Source organism: Mycteria americana, chromosome 1 (assembly GCF_035582795.1).
Source record: "Mycteria americana isolate JAX WOST 10 ecotype Jacksonville Zoo and Gardens chromosome 1, USCA_MyAme_1.0, whole genome shotgun sequence".
Lineage (NCBI taxonomy): Eukaryota > Metazoa > Chordata > Aves > Ciconiiformes > Ciconiidae > Mycteria > Mycteria americana.
This window is the reverse complement of record NC_134365.1, coordinates 111573728-111595366: the sequence shown is the minus strand read 5'-3', so window position 1 is coordinate 111595366 and position 21639 is coordinate 111573728. Positions and strand designations below refer to the sequence as shown.

The window sequence follows — 21639 nt, the reverse complement described above, 5'->3', positions numbered from 1 at the left end:
TAAATTAAAGGTTTATAGAGACTATACCAACACCATCCCATCCATTAAATAAAACTGGAATTGTAGAAGACAGCAGGGCTATAAAGGAGTGTTTCAAGAGAACTGATAATTTCAAAGATCACTACAGAAGAAAAAAGATGAAGAACAATTCAGAGGAGAAATAGTTGTAGATGGTGAAGAGAGCATCTGCTGGGTGCAAACAGTCTTGGAAGAGGAAATAGAGGTTATTGAAAATACTTACGGATAAAGTGAAAGAAACTACAGTTCATATGTTGAAGAAGCTTGTGAAGGAAGAAAATACATGCGAAAATTTATAGCAGCTCATAGTACTTGATGGGGGAGGGGGAAGACACGGGGAGCAGGGAGAAAGATGAGCCTTGAGTGTGAGGAAAGCTGACAGTGGCCTAAAGCATACCTGGCAAAGCTGAAAGCTAGTGCTGGAGAGGGCTTTCAGTGAGAAATGGAGCTGCTGAGGGCAGGATGAGCAGGGAAGGATGGAGATTATAGAACAAACCAGGGGTGAAGCCAATGGAAGGAGCCAGGGGAAATGAGATAAAACGAGAAAGGGATTTGGAGAAGAGAAAGATTATCTGAAAAGTCAGAAAACGTGGGAGAGCTTTAAGGAGGTAGTGTCCTTAATTTTCATCCTACAACCCTGCAGCAAGTATTACAAAGGGGACATACCAGAAATCTTTATTCATTGGTAATCTCTGTCATAATGGCCCCTTGGAGGTTTTGGCAGACTCCAATTTAAAATAGCTCTAAGATACGCTGACATGAAAAAAACTCAACATAGCTTCAAGAGATCTTAAAACTGCCCTAGATCAATGAGGAGTCTTCACCTGCAACTCAGGGTCTGGAGCTCAGCTTTGTATTTCAGTTTCTCCAAGCAGCTCCTGGCTGTATAACCTGTTAATCCAGTGATCCTCTTCCCTGAACAACATCACCAAAGGTAATGCTGGAGGGAAAGAAACCAAGGCACTACTTTGAGAAGTGAGTTTCAGTAACTCCTGCAAGACCTATGGACAGTGGGCTCACCATCTTTTGATGTTTTAGTGCCTTATAGGACAGGCCGTTTTCAGAGACTCCAAGTGATGGATAATTCTCCCAAGAGAGTTAGATAAAAGTCCTGTCTCTCATAGTGAAGTTTATTAGGAGGTTTTATGCATCTTAAATGAGGAGGAAGGGCATCAAATGTTGCAGGTGAAATACGTCTTGAGCTCAGCTGACTGCAGCTGGCAGCATTTTGTAGTTTTGAACCCAGGCTGCTGTGTCCTCTTTAGGGGTCAGGTGGCAACAGTGCTATGGGTCTGAATGATATATGCTGGCAGATACGGTGTCAGTAGGCATGATGGGAAAGGGGGCATCCATTTTATGAATGTTGTGTTTGCCATGCTCCCTAGGAAGGGAAAGAAAGTCCTGCAAGGAGCACTGATGCTGTGAGTGTCTTACATGTATTTATCAGCTGTCCAGAGATACAGAGAGATAGTGAGGTGAGCCATGACTTCCAGAGTGTACCACAGTTCGGGTATATTGAGATATCCACAAAGCTCAAGGCCTCAAATTAAATATGTAGGACTCAAGGGATCCTTTTTCTTCTAGGTTCTAGGTGAATCTAAATGCTTCCACACACACAGCTGCCATCAGTCAGGAGGGCTGGATATAGAGCAAAAGGAGAAAAAGGAAGGACAAACAGCTGGTTATGGCTATGTAGAATATGCTTGTGCAGTATGCATCTCCTTTTCCATAAACTTTTTTGGGAAAAAAAAAAAAAGAAATTCTGTAACTAAAGTCACATCAGAAGTCTGATTCAGAGAGCCTAATCATGTAACCTCCACTTACCCTGCTGAATAATTCGGTAGGATTGTGTATGTGAGTTAACAAATTCTTCATGCAAGTAAAGGAAGAAAAAAGGGAGAGAAGTAGGGCTGGAGATAGGTCCTTGGATGGTATAAATCACATAACTCAATTGAAGTCAGCGAGAGATACCTACTTGCACTGGTTACAAATGTGACAACATTTCTGAAGAACATAGGAAATAAAATTATTAAAAGAGAAAAACATGTGGTTGTGGTTATGGCATGTTCCTCACTGGCAGTGGATGGACAGAAAAGAGAGCTGGATGAGTAATTATTCATGAACAATGTAAATTATGAATGTTTCTTTTTCTGTTCATTTCTTCATGAACTGTCTGTGGAAGAGGTCACAGTTTTCTCAGCTGTTCCTTACTTTAAATTATTTGTCATTTTTTTCAGGCAAATAATTCACATTTTAACTCATCTGCAAGGAGCATAGTGGAAGACTTCCAAATTGGTGTGTGGGTCTTCTAGGGTCTGTGAATTGTCTTCTTTCCTTCTCTCACATTGAATTCACAGGGATTAGGTCACCAGCATGAATGATGGATGCACATCAAAAAATTAGGATTTAATAGCCATGAGATACACCTGCTTTTCAATTTTTATAGAAACAGATACAGTTCCAACTGGGAAATGTCAGGTCCTGAAAGCCAAAACTTTTTCCAAAAGGGCTCTGGAAGCCCTTGTCCCAGCTGGGTTCACTGAAGTGTTAATGAACCAAGGAGGGACAGAAGAATGTTCTTATCTCTCTAAAGGAGATGGTTCTCAATAACCAGCTTTTAGTGACAGAACCTCCTTCACTACAGTCAGAGCTATTTGCTGAGATCAATAGTCAATTCAAAGGCACAGAAAGAATTGTGTCATTGCTAGTTTTCAATCTCACTTTAATATATGGAACTGAGCCACTTCAAATGGTCTGGGGCTGGTTTGCACCCACTGAAGTTACAGGTAAACAAGCCGCTGACATAGATTTGGTACGTGTTCCCAAACTGGGAGCATCTTTAAAAGCCTGTATGCAGCTTGTTTACAGCACTGAGGCCTCTGGTCGTAGCAGATCAGAGCCTGCCCCTTCAACAAAAACAGCTAAATCAAGAGGGTATAATAAAAGCACTGGAGGTTTGTTTGAGCCAAAAGAGGGTATTTTAAAACTGTCTAAAATTTGTAGTGTATGCTTATCAGCCCTACTCCCACATGGAAATCACTGTGTCTCATTATAACACTTACAGTTTTGTCCTGTCTGGCTAGTTACGTCAGCAGGGAAAACACCATGCAAGCAGGCACTGCAACGCGTTCTAATGTTGACCAGGAATAGAAACACAGACTCTTGTGCCTCTGGAAGTGATGACCCAGATATTTTTTCCACTGCAAAATTATTGGTCAAACTTATAAATGTAAGATTTATAGCACCTTTATTTGAATTCTTATGACTTTTACCATCACAAGTTGGGATGATTTCATAACACAATGATGCAGCTACCAAGTACATTTTGACAAACCAGCCTTTAACAAGTGAAGATGAATGAGCTCTTCCAAACCTGAGCTTTTATATGTGCTGTTTATACAAAAGGAGTATTAAAATTCATAAAATGGGCTGTCCGCCAAAGTACTGATGACATACAGAATATTGAAATAAATAGCTGATGATGCAAAAAAATGCTGAGAGAGAAGTTTATTCAAGCACTGCGTCATCACATGTTTGTATCATTGCTTTGGAACTGTTGTCATGCCTCTTCTCAGCTGTCTGTACACTCCCCATGACTGATTCTTGCCACCGTTACTCTGGGGCTGTTAGTCCTGACTCCAGTGTATATACAAGATAAGGGGCAGTTGTTCTGTCATGGTAACAGAATATTAATTGAAAATGACAAGTTCTGTATGTTTTAATTGTGAAAAGAACAGTATGTTCACCCACCTGAGTACTTAATAACTACTTTCTAAATGTCTTTCTTCAGCAGGACTCATCCCCAAGATGCCTGGTATAGCCTAACATTGGGAAGTATGTCTAAAATAAATATTAAAATAATTACTTCAAAAAAACTCCACACCATAATAAATCAACAAAGAAAACATAACACAAAACACGAAAACTTCATATAATATCTTCCACCCAAAGATCTCAAAACCCTTGCTAAATGTGGTCATTCTAAACATCCTTCATTTGTATTTTTAGATTCTTCATTTTCTTTGAATACTAAGCAGACAAATTGTTCAGATTCACTACTGTGTTCATGTTGCAACAGATACTTAAGCATCACTATCCTCTGATGTGTGTATTTTTTTTTTTTCTCCTTCCAACACAGAAATTCCTGTACTTTGGAAGTTAACGGTTGCTACTATTGAAAAATATTCAGTATAATCTCAGGACAGCTTGGAACAGGACATGAGATAGAAACCCACAGTTGGTGAAATAAGTATACAGAGAGGTGATATACAGTTACATAAGCAAGAATTCTCCAAGGACATTTTGATGAAGTCCTCTATTGCTGTGAAAAGCTGCACAAGATTATTTATGATCACAAGTGGTCAGAACGTTTTGCATGGTCAGAAATAAGATAAAAATAACACATAACATTGTTATTTTAACAGTCTGCTAGTATGGAAACATGCTTTGTATTATAGTGCCATCCTTACTGGAATAGATCAAAAGTGTATTGATCTATTGATTCTTCTACAAGCAAGTGAACTACAAACACCCAGGGAACAATGCACCCATTACTCTCAACTTGAGAAGCGAGGTCTTATGATGCTCTTGAACATATTTAAAAGTAAGAACAGGAGATTTCAGAGGGGAAACAATCACAGTTCTCTGTAGAGACTGGAGAGTGTGTGACAATCAGAATCTCCTCAGAATAATAAGGGAAAGCTGGAAAGGGGAATCACATTCTTGTTGGTGTGGTATTTTCCTAATCACATGCACTTAATGAAAATTATGTGGCAGGGTCACTAAAAATCAGGTTAACCATATGGCAAGCACAGTGGTTGCTTTGTAATGCGTGGGCTTGCTAAGGATTAGAAATCTATTAGAGAACAGATTTAGAATTCCATTGAAGAAAGTAATGAACTGCATTTCAGTGGGGAGAAAGTAATCTCAGATAAGCAGAGAGCACAGTCAGTTTGACAGTGTGTTGAAAAGGTTCAAGAGGTGAAGTAAAAGTCATGCAAAACCACTGAGGAGATATACTGAGGTGAATTTCTTTTATTTACTTATTGTGCTGTAGATTTCTTGAGGAGGAGTTCTGCAGATGAGGTGCATGCAAGATCAGATCTATTAAAAGCAACTTTCAAAATTCTGAACACACGGGGCTAAAGAAGTACTTAGCTAAGAAACAGATAAAAAGTCTCAAAGATCCCTCAAATGAAGAATAAGAAGCTAGTGAATTATGTTGTTTCTAAATGTTCAGTGAACTATCAGTAGATCAAAATTATACATGAAATGACTGCACAGGGTACACAGAATCTATAAAAATAGATGAGGAGATATTTTAAATCTCCAAAATCTGAAAAAAGAACAAGAAGCTTATCTCTAACTTTTATTTTACGAACAGAATCCAAACCCCCAAACCCTAAAAGACGTCTCTCCCCAACTAGAGAATAAGCTGTTAACAAACTAGTCACTCTGGCTGGATTTCCTCATTTATTTGGATATGACACCTATGCTCCCAGTGCATAAATATGTTTTTTCAAAACAAAGAGCAGTACCACAGAAATCAGTATGCAAACAGTGTGTTGCTTCAATATCACTACCAGGCTGCCCTGGATTCCCGACTTGATGTGTCATAAGAATTTATTCTTTCTGCATAGCATGTATATTGGGCCTAAATTAGCTGCCGGCATAGGTAGATACTTCACGAGTAGTGAACTTTTACCTTTGGTTTCTCTGTGCTATGGGAAGCATTAAACTCTATGATGAGATGGGTATAGTTTGCTTTCCTCTCTGCCCACCTATCAGCACATTAAAAAACCGAGCCATTTCTGGGTGTGCCTTTGTTCCTACCATTTCAGAGTTCATAGTGAATGCAGAAAACTGAGAAAGGCAAAATATTTTGAGACATAATCTGCAGTTTAGCTTGAGTAGCATCTTAATAAAGATGCCCTTCCATTAATAGAGCTATACTGGGAAACGAAAGAGAGGCTCGGCAGAGAGTAGGGGGATGTCAGACTTCTGTCTGTACCAGCCAACAGACAGTTCTTAGCTCACAAACTGTCTGACCAGGGATTCAGGGGTCTTGGGGTCAATGTTTGGCTCTGATTTCTGTGTCACCTCACAAAAATCATTTAGTCATTACGCATTCCTGTTCTGCATCAATAGAATTGATCTGAAGTGTGGAATTTCTCCACCCTGGAGAACACATGGTATGAAAGTATTTATTCTCAAGATACTGAGGCCAGTGTCACCCACAGGCCTTCTTGCTTGATCTTTTTCCCCATTGCTTCTTACAGCCAATAGCAGATAACTTCTCATCCACTCTCAGGCTTTTTTCTGGTTTGGGGGGGTGGGGGGGTGGTTTTTTCGAGGGGGGGAGGGGTCTCATTTGTTGGTTTGTTTTTTTTAACTTACACACTGATGTGTTGTTTTCTTTCCATTCTCTTTTACCATTAGTTCTTTCAATGTGTTCTCTAATTGCGTGGTCTGCCCCACTAAACTGCAACTCTGAATCACTTTCAGAATTCAACTTCCTGCACTTGTGCATATACACTGCAGTGTTTCAATGAAAGCTGCTTCTCCACACCTGTCTCCCCCCCACTGCAAAAGAATTTCTCTTCTATTTCTGTTCTACAGTCTTCCTGACTAAACAGTTTTTCTCCTTCAGCTCAGCTGAACCCCATGCCTACAACATCAGTCATGTTTTTCCCACCTTGCATCCCCTCTTGAAGCCTTCTACAGCCCTACTCTTGACTGCATGTGTTGACAGCAATTTATTCCAGTGAAAACTGTATGTGCCTTTCTCCTGTGAAACGACCATTTGACCTCCCTGCCCCATCCCAGATTGCCTTACAGTTTTTGTAATGGTTCTGCAAGTGTCATCTTCTCCCCTGACTCAGGTGCAAGTTCCTGAGTCATGCTCCTTCTCTAATCACCTCCAGTTGCCTCAATACCATCCTATTTTGTCCTTAATCTGCCTTGTATCTGTATACTTTCCCTCCTTTACCCTGTCCTTTCTCTTACTATGCTCGAGCTTTTCTCTTCACAGTACAATCATACTTCAGTCTTTCCTATCTTAATACAAATTGCATATGCACCCTTAGCTTCATGTGCCTTTCCAAGTACCTCCTCCATTTTCTTTCTCCTTTTCATTTCTGTGTAACTGAAAGTGCTATTTAGAACTCTGAAGGTCTACTTTTCCAGTTATATCCTCACTTTTCTTCCCCTCTAGCTCCATCAGACCTCTCCCACTGAACTTCCTAAAACCTTTTCTCTTGGAAGTGCCCAGGACTCTTACTCAGGGTTCATTCTTCTTGACACATCAATTACACTCATACCAAGTATCAAATATATCAAACCTTTCTCATGATGGCCCTCATTCTTGGGCAACGATCCCAATAAATATCTGAAAAATTATCATGTTCATTATCTTATCATTCTTCAAATCTTCCTTAAAATTCTCCTTGTCAGTGAAGACATTGGTGATCCAACTCCCCTCTGTCATGCTGACCAGCACTGTTTCACATTTTCCTTGTGTAGATGCATGTTAACTATTGATATCTCTCGTATTGTTCTTGTGAGAGTAACTGTCTTTTACTCTGGATCTGTGTAGCCCATAGTCCAGTCAGGCCTTGCTCCATAATTACTGCTTTAAGTACTACAGCAATAGTAATAACATTAATATTAGATAGAATCCTATTGACATTCAGCACTGTAATCAGCACCTTCAAAAATGCTTATAAATCGTACAGAGAAATTATTGGCAGGGAGGTCAGATGTTTCCTAGGTTGTTTAAAAAGCACAAAACAAAATTAAAGTCCTCTTAATGAGCATGGCTTGAGTCTGATTTTCTTGGATTAAATCAGATTAACCCACTAAACATCATTCATTGCTTCAGATCTTGATTCAGTTATTTCTTTTCCTGAAGGTAAAAGATGTTTAAGTCCTTCTTGTGTTGATTCAGTCTTTTTCGCCACTGTGACAAGCAAGGATTTAAGAGAAGAGTTTGGCAAAGAAGGGGTTAGAGGACAGGTTGCAGCTACCTGATCCAAGTGTTCAATCAGAAGGATAATCAGTTATGGTGAACTGACTCTCCTTTTTATACTAATAGAAAGGGATGTGGGCTGAACTGTTAAAAAGGAGGAGTCTTTCAGAAGAGGACTCCCAAGAGACCAGGGTGGAAATGTGGTTTTCTCTGGAGTGTAGCCAAATATTTTACTGTGAATATTGGATTATGCAAGCTGTTATTAATGTATGGCAACGGAACAATCAAGACCTCCCTTACATTAACATTTTTCTGCTGTCCCATAAAGCTAATAACACACGTATATCTCTCAAAAGGTATTTAAGTGTTGCATGTATGTGCAGTATTCTCTCTATCCTTGCTTTGAAGGGCTTCTTGGAATGTGCTCCACACTTTGTCTAGTTTGTCACTACGTCATTAAGAAAAAGTGTTTTTTCTGTCTGGCCCAGTAAAACCATTACCAAAACAGGGTTCTGTAACTATATTTCTCATGCAGCTTCTCACCTGAGCCTTGCTGACTCCTAATTGGTTTTGGATACCCCCTGTTTCTTATGCAGTCATGTCCTGTTCTTTTCAGTGGTTGGTGTCTCTAGCAGCTTGCCAGCAGGAGCTGTTTATTTCCCAGCTCTCAACTAGTTTGCATTTTTCAACAAGGTAGTCTCACAGGCTATCTTAACATGAGCGTCCAAGTTCAAATGTGATCATCTCTTCATTAAACTTCTAATTTGCAAAACCCTGACCCAATATGTTTGTATTAGTGGAGTTAATTTTCTACCTCTCCCTATTATAATCCATTTGTATTTTCAGTGTACATTTTTGCTCTCTAAGGTACAGTAGAACACCATTTTAAGGATGACTGCTGTGTTTGCATGAGTATTTCCAGCTTTCTTCTTTATGGCTATTACCGTGTATTGATTATCAGAACATAATGGTGGATGGAGTTTTGGTAAATTAAAAATTTCTCTGTAGTCCCAGATCTCAGTGTGAGTGGAAGACAAGGGGGAAATTGCCCTTGTAACAAGGGAAATTCAAGGAGAAATTCTCCCTTGAAAGGTTTCCACTATCAAATCTCCCAAGATATATTTTCCTTGCATTTTGCCAGTCAGGCAGTCAAATTTTCCCCTCCCCAGATTTTTCTGAAGCTCATGGGAGAATCACAGGGAAACTCAAAGGACTTGAAGTTAACCTCACCTAGGGGGCTTAAGGATCCCTCCTGGCCTTTCATATCCATCTGGTTTTGCTTTCAGGAGGGGTACAGGCAGAAGACATCTTCTCTTGTAAGAAAGGACATTTGTACCCTTACATGTGCATTCTTCTGGTGGCCTACAGTTCACACATACTCTTCATTCCCTCAGTATAGGGAAGTTGTAGCTTTCAGCACGCTTCAGTGCCAGTCAGACCCCTCCAATAAAGGCTTTGTCTTATCCATACATCCTTCAAAAATACAGTCTTTGAGCTAAATGGCAAAAGGATAATCACAGTCGCATAAGTAGTCACTAAAAAAAACCTCTCAAATTTCTACAAAACATTTTCTGCAAAGAAGGCTGTGACTCAAGGTTTATAGTATTTCTTGGTATGAAATTTTTGAAATTTGTGAGGTCATGTAAACATGAAGTGGTGCAAATGTGTTGACCTGACAGAAGGAAGGATGCCATTTCCATGCATAGCATCTTGCTACCAAGACAGGACTATCTAGGGATTTACAGTTCTTCATACACTGAAAATGCACTTCAGTCTCTAATATCCATTGTTGGGTCTCCATCTCTAATGAACAGTACCTTCAGGCAATATTTAATTGGGTAGTACAGTAATTTTGTGATCAAGATATAAATTCATTACAGACTAGATTGCGACTGACAAACTCATTTCACCTATGACCTAAACTGAATATGAACTCAACTCTTCTCAGGTAGGAAGCTGATGTATAAAATAATTTTCAACTCATTGCCAGGGGATTTAGAGTGCACGTTTTTAGTGGTTTAATCTGGGATTTAAACCTGAAACCAGTTACTTGAAGAGCTGGCCAAAACCAAGATATATGGATAAAGCATACATTTTTTCAAAATGGGATCACTTCACAGGATCTTAGTGTTACCAAAAGAGTGCTTTTGATGGGGAAAGACAGAATGCTTAATTTTTATTTTAGCACTGGAACACATGGACGTAATATTGATCAGAAATACTTCTATATGCTTTGTTCTTGATTACACATTAAAATTACGAAAGCTAAATAAATGTTACAGTGCTCCCAACTTTTATGTTTTTGTATGTTTCACTGGTGATGACAAATTTGGCACAGTTTTGAAAGACACTTTCCATAAAATGGAATACAGACAGCCCTAATAGCAGATGTTGGTCAATATCTTTTTTAAAACAGATCCTTAAAAATTTGCCACAAGTGGAGAGTCCAGCTGGAAGGAAGAGAATGGCTGTCTCAGACATTTTAATATGTTGAAATTGAGCAAAGCAAAAATTACATTTATGCTGTGCAATCCATAACTTTTAATAATCATTAAAAGTCTTTCTCCTCAACAGAAATGAAGGACTTGCTAGCTTCATGCCTGGATGAACAAAGACCTTTCAAGAACATTTCACTGCTATTCTGTAAGTTTATTGTCTTAATAGATATTCCTATTGATCACTGTTTGCTTTACATTTTTTCATTACATATTTAAAATTGACATATATTTGAATACTTACCATTATATGGTCAGTGGAGCTATTCATTTAATAGGTCAAATAATCATTATATTTCACTAGGATGCTGGGTTTTAATTCATTTAACATTTTAATCTTCCATCAGTTTTTCCTTTAAGAGGATTTCAGTGCATATACAGGATTTGTATAAATCTGTGCAGTAAATTTATTCTTTTAACAGTTTTATTCTTTCATCAGAAATTCATTTAAATGGATTCTACTATATATCACATTCACTGCCAGTGTGGCTTTAGGTCAGGCTGTAATTGATGCAAAAGCAATGAGGTATTAAAAGAGAAAGGAAATATCTGAAATTGGAAGGGGTTCAAAAAGCGTGCCATTGTAAGGCCATGACATTCTTCAGATATGATGAGGGTGGGGGATGGACCACTAATAAACCATTTTGGTCCAAAGCCTGATATAGTTGCTAATTTCAGGTTTTACTAAAGTCAAAATCTGTGCTAAGAGGATGGTTGCCTTTAAAGCTTGAGGGGGCACGTCAATGCAAGAGTCACCTATCAGGGTATAAATATGGTCCCCTCTACTGTGATAAATAAGTCTAGAAGTATCAAAACAGAAAAATATAGAGAAAATGCTTTCTTCTTTTTTCAGTTTGTTCATGCCATGCATTTGACATATTCGGCTTTTATGTTTTGATGATGTAGGTTGCTCTGTTGGTATGGGATACACAGAGCAGTAACTGTAATACATGCCTTTTTCCAAGTTTTAAGGTAGATTGGTAATGACAAAGAATAACAGAAAAGAATGAAGCTAAAACCAGTAAGGGATTTCTTATGTGCATGAACAGAGAGAAAGGAAGTACAGGAAAAAGAAGGAGGATAATGTATATATGCTAAGATTTCCTACATACAGAAAGATAGTAGGAAAAATTTCATTTCTATATTTCTACATGTCATCTACTACCATTTAATATAAGCAGCATAAGGATATACTTTTTAAAATATTAAGCAAAGTTAATTTAACTGTGACCTTTGATGAGATATCTAAGGTGTTTCACTGCTGAGCTAGACGTCCGAGTTCATACCTTGTTCCAGATTCATCCCCAAAGCTGTCTATTGCTAACCTTACTGACAATAGCTTCTTGGTCATGTGCGTGGGGAAGTCAAAGTCAGTCAGAAATGCAGCTCGCTTATATGATACCTTCAGTGCTATTTGCTGCAGAAGCTGGTGTAACTTTACTCCTCTGAAAACAAAAGGTCCAGGATATATAGGGTAGCCTATGGACCTCTAATAGTATTGGTGCATTCAAACAGTTAACTTGCATGCTCTCAAAATAAATAGAAGAAGAAAATAATGTTTTAAAACTGACAATACAAGGGTCTGTTGAACACGTACTGTGCTTCTTATTTTAATTCAGCAAATAATGAGCTATAAAAATCAATGATTTACATGTAAAACAAAAATGCAATCTAACTTGGCAATTACAATAGTTACACATAATTTTCTTTGTTTTTCAGAGAGACCTTTTAGATGGTATCAAGTAGAGTAAGAAATAGAAAGCAGGGTCCTGGAGGAAGGCTCAGCCCAAGCCTAAGCTTAGGGGAGAGGTTAGGAGAGAGACAAAGTCCAGTGCTGGAGTAGAGCTGCAAAGGGGATGCCAAGGAAAGTGGTGGGCTACAGAATGATTATTTTACTGAACAATTTTCCACCTGGGCTATGGCTGGGGATCCTTGAGTAAGGCTCATCCCACCCCTTGTGTTGAAGCCACAGTTAGGTGAGAGAGAAACCCAAGAGCTCCCATTGGAGCAGGGTGGGAAAAGGGCTCCCAAAGGAAGTGGTGGGCTACAGAAAGACTTCTTCCCAGTCTGCACTTTCATACGGATGGTGCCTGGGACTCCTGATCTAAGGCTGAGCCCTCTATGATAGTGAGCATTAGGGTTAGAAGAGCCAAAATCTAGAGCTACTTTTGGAGTGGAGCAGCAAAGGATTACCAAAGAAGTAGCAAGCTACAAAAAGATTAATTCCCTAACAACTTTTTTATCTGGATCCTGCCTGGGGGTCCTTGCCTGAGGCTCAGCCAAGGTCAAGACATAGGGTTGGGGATAGGTAGGGTGAGAGTTAGGAGGGAGAGAAAGACTAGAGCTCCTGTAGGAATGGGACTGGAAAGAATCTGCCAAGGAAAGTGGTAGGCTATAGGAAGATTTCTCCCCTGAATGTTTTTTCATTAGGGCTATTCCTGGGGGCCAAGGGGTAAGATTCAGACCACCCTTAGTGCTGGATATAGTTTTAGAGTTAGGAGAGATACAAAGCCTAGATTTTCTTTTGGACTATGTCTGCAAAGGAGCTTCCAAGGGAAGTGGTAGGTTATGAAAAGATTATTACCCTGACTACTTTATCATCTGGGCCATGCTAGGGAATCCTGGTGTAAGGCCAAATTCTCTGTGATGCTTAGAATTAGGGTTAGGTTTATGAGAGATAAAGTGCAGAGCTCTTGTTGGAGTTGGCTGGAAAGGGACTGTCAAGAGAAGATGTGGGCTACAGAAATATTACTTGCCTGACAACTTTTTCATCTGGACCATGCCTGAGGGTCCTGGGGTAAAGCTGAGCTCTCTGTGACAGTTATTGTCAGGGTAGTTGTCAGGGTGAGGAGAGAGACAAAGCCTGGAGCTCCAGATAGAGTGGGGTTGGAAAGGGTCTGCCGATGGAAGTGGTGGGTTAGAAAAATATTACTCAACTTATTTTTAATTTGGGCTTTGCTCAGGGGCTGGGAGGCAAACCAGAACTTTCTAAAATTGTTTGCATTTGGTGCTGGAAGAGAGACAAAGGTTAGTGCGGTTGCAAAGTAGCTGCCAAGGGATGTGGTGGGCTACAAAAACCTTACTCCCCTGACCTTTTAGTTCTGTCCATGACCGGGGTTGCCAGGTCAGTGCTGAGCAAAGGCCAGCCCTTAGGGTTGGGGCTGGGGTTAGAGTTAGCATTAGGATAGAGACAAAGACTCGGACTCTTCTTGGAGTCAAACTGCAAAGAGGCTGCCAAAGGGGATGGTGGGCTAGAAGAGTATTAATCTCCTGACTTTTTTATCTAGCTGTGCACAGGGGATCCTTAACTAAGGTTCATCAAAGGCCAAGCAATAAAGTTGAGGTTAGGGTTGGGTTTAAGGTTAGGTTTGGGTTTAGAGACAAAACCTAGAGCACCCATTTGAGTGGATGTGCAAAAGCTATACCAGGGAATGAGGTAGGCTGCAAAAAGATTTCTACCCTGACTACTTTTTAATCTGTACCATGTCTGGGGGTCTTGGGCTAGTGCTGAGCTAAGGCCAAGCTAAACAGTTGGGGTTATGTTTAGTTTTAGAGAGAGACAGAATCTTGTTCTCCTGTTGCAAAGTGTCTGGAAAGGAGCTACCAAGGGCAGTGGTGGGTGAGCACCATGATGCTGGCTAGCTTTTGGGTTAGGGTTAGGAGAGTGACAAAGCATTGAGCGTTCATTGAGCAGGAATGCTGAGGGTAGGATTAGGCACCTAAATATTTCTCTCTTGACACTGTTTTCATGTGAGTCATGGCTGGTATCCTGGGTTAAGGCTCAGCTCATCCTTCACTTTAGAGTTAGGGTTAGAGTTAGGAGAGAGACAAAGCCTATATCCCCCATTGGAGTATGGCTGCAGAGAAGTTGCTAAGGGAAGGGATAAGTTGCCAAAATACTTCTTTTCTGGGCCACTGCTGTTCATCCTTAGCTGAAGCTTACTCCATATCCACCATTAGGATTAGCATTATAATTAGGCAAAGGGTTAGGAGAGAGACAAATCTTGGGGCTGTGGATGGAGTGAGGCTGCATGGGAGCTGCGAAAGGAAGGGGTAGGCTACAAAAAGATGTCCTCTGTAATAACTTTTTCATCTCAACCATGGCTTGGTGTCCCAGGCTATGGCTCAGAGCACAACACATTTTAGGCTTATGGTTAAAAGTGCAGTGAAGATGAGGTTTAGTGTTAGGAGAGAGATAATGCCTAGATCTCCATCTGTAGTGGGGCTGCAAAAGGGCTGGCAAGAGGAGTGGTATCCTGCAGAACAATTTCTCTCCTGACAGCGTTTTTATCTGGGTGGTGGCTTCTGAATGTGGACCAAGTCTCAGCCCATCCTGGTGGTTAGGGTTAAAGCTAGGAGAGAGACAGTTTGCACTTTCTTCACTCAACCTAATAATCTTTTTTCATTTTGCTTTCTAAGAGAGCTCTGTATTTATAGGATATCCTTCCATCACATTTGAAGTTACACCTTGTTGTGGTTTAACCCCAGCCGGCAACCAAGCACCACACAGCCATTCACTCACCCTCCCCCCCTGTGGGATGGAGGAGAGAATCAGAAGAGTAAAAGTGAGAAAATTCCTGGGTTGAGATAAAGACAGTTTAACAGGGAAAGCAAAAGCCATGCACACAAGCAAAGCAAAACAAGGAATTCATTCACTACTCCCCATCAGCAGGCAGGTGTTCAGCTATCTCCAGGAAAGCAGGGCTCCATCACGCATAACGGTTACTTGGGAAAACAAACACCATCACTTCGAATGTCCCCCCCTTCGTTCTTCTCCCCCAGCTTTATATGCTGAGCATGACGTCATGTGGTATGGAATAGCCCTTTGGTCAGGTGGGGTCAGCTGTCCCAGCTGTGTCCCCTCCCAGCTTCTTGTGCCCCCCCAGCCTCCTCGCTGGTGGGGTGGGGTGAGGAGCAGAAAAGGCCTTGACTCTGTGTAAGCACTGCTCAGCAGTAACGAAAACATCCCTGGGTTATCAACACTGTTTCCAGCACAAATCCAAAACACAGCCCCATACTAGCTACTATGAAGAAAATTAACTCTATCCCAGCCAAAACCAGCATGCACCCTTAGACTGGTGTGATGGCTCTGTATGTGAGGAAGTTAGTTCCTTCAGCTTGCTGCAGTCAATTTACTTTTGACAACCAAGAAATTTGATTTTTATAATGAGGCGTAAATCACAGGAAAGGGTTGTCTATAATGGATTTCAGCAGAGTTAGGAGCAAGAGAGCAGTAGTTCATATCAACAGGATTTTATAATAGAGAGCTGCACAATAAAGCACATACTCTTCATGAAGAGGGAGAATTTAGAGAAATTTGAGACAGCTAGGTAATAGTTACACAGCCTGGAGGTTTAAAAGCTGTTGTTGTCTTCTTATGGTCCATTGTTGTTCTGGTGTGGTACTTGGTTTGATATATAAGAATACCACTGAGCCAGGAGGCTGGCTGAAAACAGAAAGATGGGGTGAAGTGCAGCATGCCTGAAACAGCTGCAGTATGTCTCACTGCTCAGTACACTGAGCTGCATGTTTGTAAAATTGAATTATACCTTTAAATTAATTCAATTGATTGTGAGACGAATGAATTATAAATAATTCTTGGTGAGGCTATAAATATGGCTTGATAGAACCTACCACCACCACAAATAGGAAAAGCCTATAAAAATGTATTTGCGTGTTTACATATCACTCCCCTGTGGCAGATTAGCAAGCAGAAAGAAGTCTAAAACCACAGGGGGAAGGTTTAAATAGGATGATGCAGACATTAGTGAATGATTAACAGTAATTTCACAAAGGTGGAGGGTAAGCTGCTCATTTTGCAGAATCTTACAAATGTGTTTTGAACGATTAACTAAATTTGCTTGGCAAAAGTTTAATTAAGGCTGCCACTGATTAACCACAATTATTAAACTCAGTGTATAGACTGGCTATACATGCTATGTGGAAAGCACAGCATTAACCAACATGAAGGTGTTCAAGGGTTCTTGGGCCTGTCTGGGCTAGCTACCCCTTTGACACCTCATCTCCAAAGAACAGAGGGAGTCAGTCAGAGAACATTACACAGTTCTCCTGAAAGCCCTCTGGTAGCCTCTGACAGAGTCTTCTTAATAGAGTGCATATACATATACAGCGTACATACGCAGCCAGCTCTGGGGGCCAATGCATGAGTGAATAGGGTCAAATCCCTGTCCCCTTTGGTGAAATGATGGATGCTGCTTTCAACACTCTTGACATTTCTACAAAGCTGCAAAAAACAAACTGGGTCTTGTGTCTGCAAGTGAACTCAAGGCAGGAAATGAATGGAGCTCTCTTGTACTCTCCTTTGCTCCTGCTTCCTCTAACACCCCCACCCTCCCCTTCCTTCTTGTTGCTCTTATTCTTTATGAGCCTGAATGTAATCTGTCCCTGGCTGGTTACACTAATATTTTCAAACGCTGCTTACTGTCTTTTATGGCTAATACTATTTTGGCACAGTTGGACACACTCATGAGAACAAGTGACATCTGTGTCATTTAATTGCTTTTTTTTTCTTGTCAGAGGGAGAAAAAAAGACTAGTGCCCTTAATAATAACTTATGATTAGAGCTGATTAGGAAATAAGTATTTCCTAGAAAGCATTTTGAGAGGAAGCACAAATTTTCCTTTAAAAAAAGAACAAAGAATTCTTTTCATATTTTTATCAAAACCTTCTTACCTGTCATTTTACGCTATTGTTAAACATTCTCCCAGCTTTTCATGTCAGACATTCTGGTTTCACACTGAGGCTCTGGTTGTCTGTATCTCAAGCTCCAGTGAAGAGGTGTTGATTGTCAGATAATGGTAGGCCAGGTAAATCTCTCTGATGGCTATTGAATGCAGCTCTTCCTTCTAAATAGTTCCATGAATGTTATTAAAAAATCAGTAGTAAATATGGTACACTTGTATGGTAGACAGTGACATGTAAGTTAAACACTGTTTATTATTAATGTTCTTTACTATTAAGAAGACCCCTACATCCCAGTCAGGATTTCTGTGGCTTCACAAGACTTGACAACGCTCCCGCACAACCTGGTGTCGTCTGCAAACTTACTGAGGGTGCACTTGATCCCTCATGATACTCAATAGTATCATAGCCACAAACAGTAAAAAAACAAAAGCCAGGACTGGAAACCATGAATTATCTTTGGATCGGGTTATTAAGAGTGTTCATATCAATCTGCTTACATGCTTTGTTTGTCCTAATAGCACTTTGAATATTCATAAATAATTAGCTCATCTTCTTCTATCAGTGTCTTAAATAACGGACTAATGATGTCAGGACAGCTTGCTTTGGCATTTATGAAACGTGCTATGATCTACCTGTAACTGATTGTAGGGGTAGCTGGAAGAGCATATTTTTAGATTGCTTCATTTTCTGTTATCAGAAAATCTGTCAACCTTAGCTGGAAGGCTTTAGCAGCTCCCTGACTTCAAGGAGGCCTCTACAATGTGTCATGCCCTTGAGAAGCATCTGTTGTTTAATTTTATGAAACGATGTTCAGGTTAAACTGCAGGAGAGTAGCCAGGTCCTCCTCCTCCTTGTTTTGTTTGACCCTCCTGTTCCTCAGAGTCCCCGGGGGTGCGCGGGAGCCAAACGCTGTCCCTGGGGAGCGGGCGTCTGCGGGAGGGCGGGTTCCCGGGGAGGGCGTTGGGACAGGCGTGAGGGTGGAAGCAGGGGGAAGCAGGCTGTTGCCAGCAGTTCCCCCTGTTCTCTGACCTTCTCGGGCTCAAGGTAACTCATTCTCTTGTCTCTTGAGGCATCAGCTTTGAAGTGAGCTTTCCTTCCCTCCCAGAGGTGGGGTTTAGACCCCCTCCCTGCTTCCCCTACATGATCCCTTGGATTACTGTCAATATTGATAACATCAGACTAGGTACTCAAAGGGGCAAACTTAAGACCATAGGAACACCTTATATTCAGCTATTTCTATTTTTTCAAGAGCTTTCTGAAACTTCTATCTTTACAGTAGCATGGCTGTGCCACTTCACTATTGTTTCAACAATGTGCAACTATCACTTAGCCACAATGGCTAGTTTTCCATCGCTACCAAGCTGTCTTCAAATCCATGCGTCACTTCTCCTGCTGGCGAGCACAAATCCAGGTTTGCCCGCTGAGGTGCTCTTTGCTCACCACCCACCCCACACCGCGCCGGAGGAGCAGATGTGTGTGGGCAGGGCGGTGAAGATGGGAGCCTGTTCCTTAGCAATCCCAGCAGCCGGCATGTGGCAATGAAGACCTAGAGAAAATAAAATGAACAGGAGGAGTTTCTTATTGGCATATGCAGTGTGAAGCAGCTCTGTTTCAATGTCACCAGGCTATCCTCTGCAGAGCTGGGTTACCTGCCCCCACAGAAAAATCCACGGACCCTTTTTCTCCACCCTGAATTCAGGAGATTTGACTCAGGTTTGACAATTCGGTAGCCTTAGCAGCAATTGTCAAGTCTCAGAGAAAGTGCTGGATTGCCATAATCTGGTTGTGAGGTGACAGACGTTTGTTTAGCTGGGTTTAGGTCATCAGGTGGGATGGGCTATATTCTTCAGGTTAGTCCCAGGACATAAGATAGGTAGTAAGATGTCATTTTGAAATTCAAAGTAACAAAGGGTTACAGAGGAACTCTTTCTCTGGCAGAGTGTTTTGATGACTTGTGGCTGTCTGTCTTAGATGCCGCACTGTGGCTGCAGATTCTTCAAAGTATCTGCTGCTTCCTCTAAGTATAATCTCAATTTTGTGAAGGTTTAACATTAACCAGCTGTTCCACAACCATATGGTGACCTGAGCAAGACACTGGACTGACTGGATTTCTGTGGTATTGTTGAATGTAGGTTTTTATGTGGATGCAGAAAAATGAAAGATAGAGAAGTTTATTAAATCAGTCTCCCTCTCTCTCTGTATTCACTTCTACTCTTGGAGCAGCTGCTTACGCTCAGCCTCTGACTGAGTCAGTAATTTACTCCAACAGATACTAAATCAGTCCCTTTATCCATAATGATTACACAGCAGCAAAATGCACATCTGATAAAATGTGCACAAACACATTTGTGCACATTGTGATCCAACACAAAACTCAGGCTTCCCTCACAGACAAAGAAACGAGCCTTAACTATGACTGAACAGGTTAATGGCAAAACTGTACCAAGTAAATTCATTCTGCAATATCAAAGCAGAATCAAAGGCATTAGGCACAGGCAATAACATATTTAAGGTACAATAAAAAGAATACCTCAAGCCATATTTGTCAGCAACTATTCCTGCATAAAGAGTGTCTTATAATTAACAAAAGATTACAATTGATTTAAACCTTAACACTTTGCATTGCAGATTTTCTATAAACAAAGTGATTAGTTTGGCTTAACTCTGTATTCCAAGCAACCTTCATGAAAAGTCTACTTCACTGAAAACTACCATCCATCTCTTAAATTCAACAGTTTTATCTGACCTGGCTTCCTTAAACATCTTACTTTTTTTACAAAGATTAAAAAATACACTGTGGAGTAAAATTATCTCAGCTCTGAAAATATGAAATTGCAGCTGAAGCAGTGCTTCAGTATGTAGTAATTTACTATGGTAGCTCTAAAGCACAGATGGGAGAGCATAGAAAGAGGATTAAACTGCTTTCCATATCCTAAACTTTATCAGGGATAACACAGAAAACTGTGTCATTCATTACTGCCTGGGGAGTTCTTAAGTGTTAACAATTTATCTAGCTGATACATTAGAAAAGCTAGGAAGTATTTTTTTCATTAGCAATAACAGACTGCAACTAAAATGAAAGTCAAAGTTGCATTGCAAGAGTTTTATTCACATGCCAAACAGAGGAAATTAATCGCTTCACCTGGAAATATTGATCATAGTACATCTAAGCCAAAATCTAAGTGCATGGACCCAAGAAATGCACTGCTGAAAAATTTATTTTCCCGAGTCTTTATTACTAAAAAGGCTATTTTTGCTGCATTACAAATAAAGAATAGTGAGACACTATTTGTGATACAAGGTTTGTGTTCATACACCATGCTTCACATCACAAAACCAAAATGTTTTAGGATTAAGTTCAGAACCTATTAAAATCAAAAGAAATACCCTCATTAACATTTAGCAGACTTTGGATCAGGCCTATCCAAAGATTCAGCTGATAATACCAATACATGCAAGAGATTACAACCAAAGTCTCGTTATCCCTTGTAATTATATCCCACTCATGTTTGTTTTCACTTGTATGCTTTGGTATTTTTTCTAGACACTTCTGTTTAAGCTGTGCACTTAGATTTAGCAGAGCTTTATGACTGCATTAATTTTTCAATGATTTCTGAGTTTCTACAAATCCAAAGTTATAACGCTCAAGTGGCAAGTTTACTGTGATTTTTCTGTAAAACAGATGACATCACAGAGTTCTTGTTCAGTTTGTAAATAAACCCATTAATATAACATGGATTTTAATAAGAAAGAGAGCAGCAGATCTATACTTGCATGTTTTCTAGATGTTATTTTAAACCAGTTTATGGAATCTAGTATTTATATATACACATATACTTCTCTGCCTCAAGAGTATACATTTCATCCTGAAAGTGGTAAGTTGATTTAAAATTTTACCGTAACATTTCTCTGTCAAATTCAGTAGGACTTCTGCGTGAAAGGCTGGACCTCTCATAGACAGCTGCACTGAATTTGTTATGTGGTATTTTTGTCTCAGTTTCCACTGCAAATCTTTGCTACAGATCTGTTTCTTATGTCCTAGCTTTTGTTCTATTCATCTTTGCTCCCACTGGCTTTTTGTAGGCTGGACTCTAGCTTATCTTCCGCTACTAGGGTTAATATAAAATCAACAGGTAACATGCAAGCGTAGGATACCTTTTGAAAATGGGAAGACATCTCTGGAGTACTTAAGACCACATGAGCAGGCATACTGCTCAGTGTACTGAGGTGTTTGGACAAGAACGGATGAGTATCCCATCTCCAACAGTGACTGAAATTGTTATTAGTCATCTTCAGAAAAATAATTCCAGCCCTCATCTTGTGTTTTTTCTTTTTTACTATCTAATCCCTTAATAATATATTATGCCTCAGTTGCTGTATGTGAGATAAATAATATGTCTTCTTTAAGCATAAACTGACACCCAGCAAAGCTATGGCTGTGGCTAACGCCACTCG

At 40.2% G+C, this 21639-nt stretch overlaps 1 protein-coding gene across 1 annotated transcript in view; it reads left to right on the top strand.

Annotated features, from left to right (window-relative positions):
* Positions 1-21639, top strand: part of NRIP1 (nuclear receptor interacting protein 1) — a 188634-nt gene that overhangs the window by 160101 nt on the left and 6894 nt on the right. Inside the window, exon 4 of the transcript XR_012777802.1 lies at positions 10559-10627. The gene's annotated coding sequence lies outside the window, so the exon portion shown is untranslated. The remainder of the gene's footprint in view (positions 1-10558; positions 10628-21639) is intronic.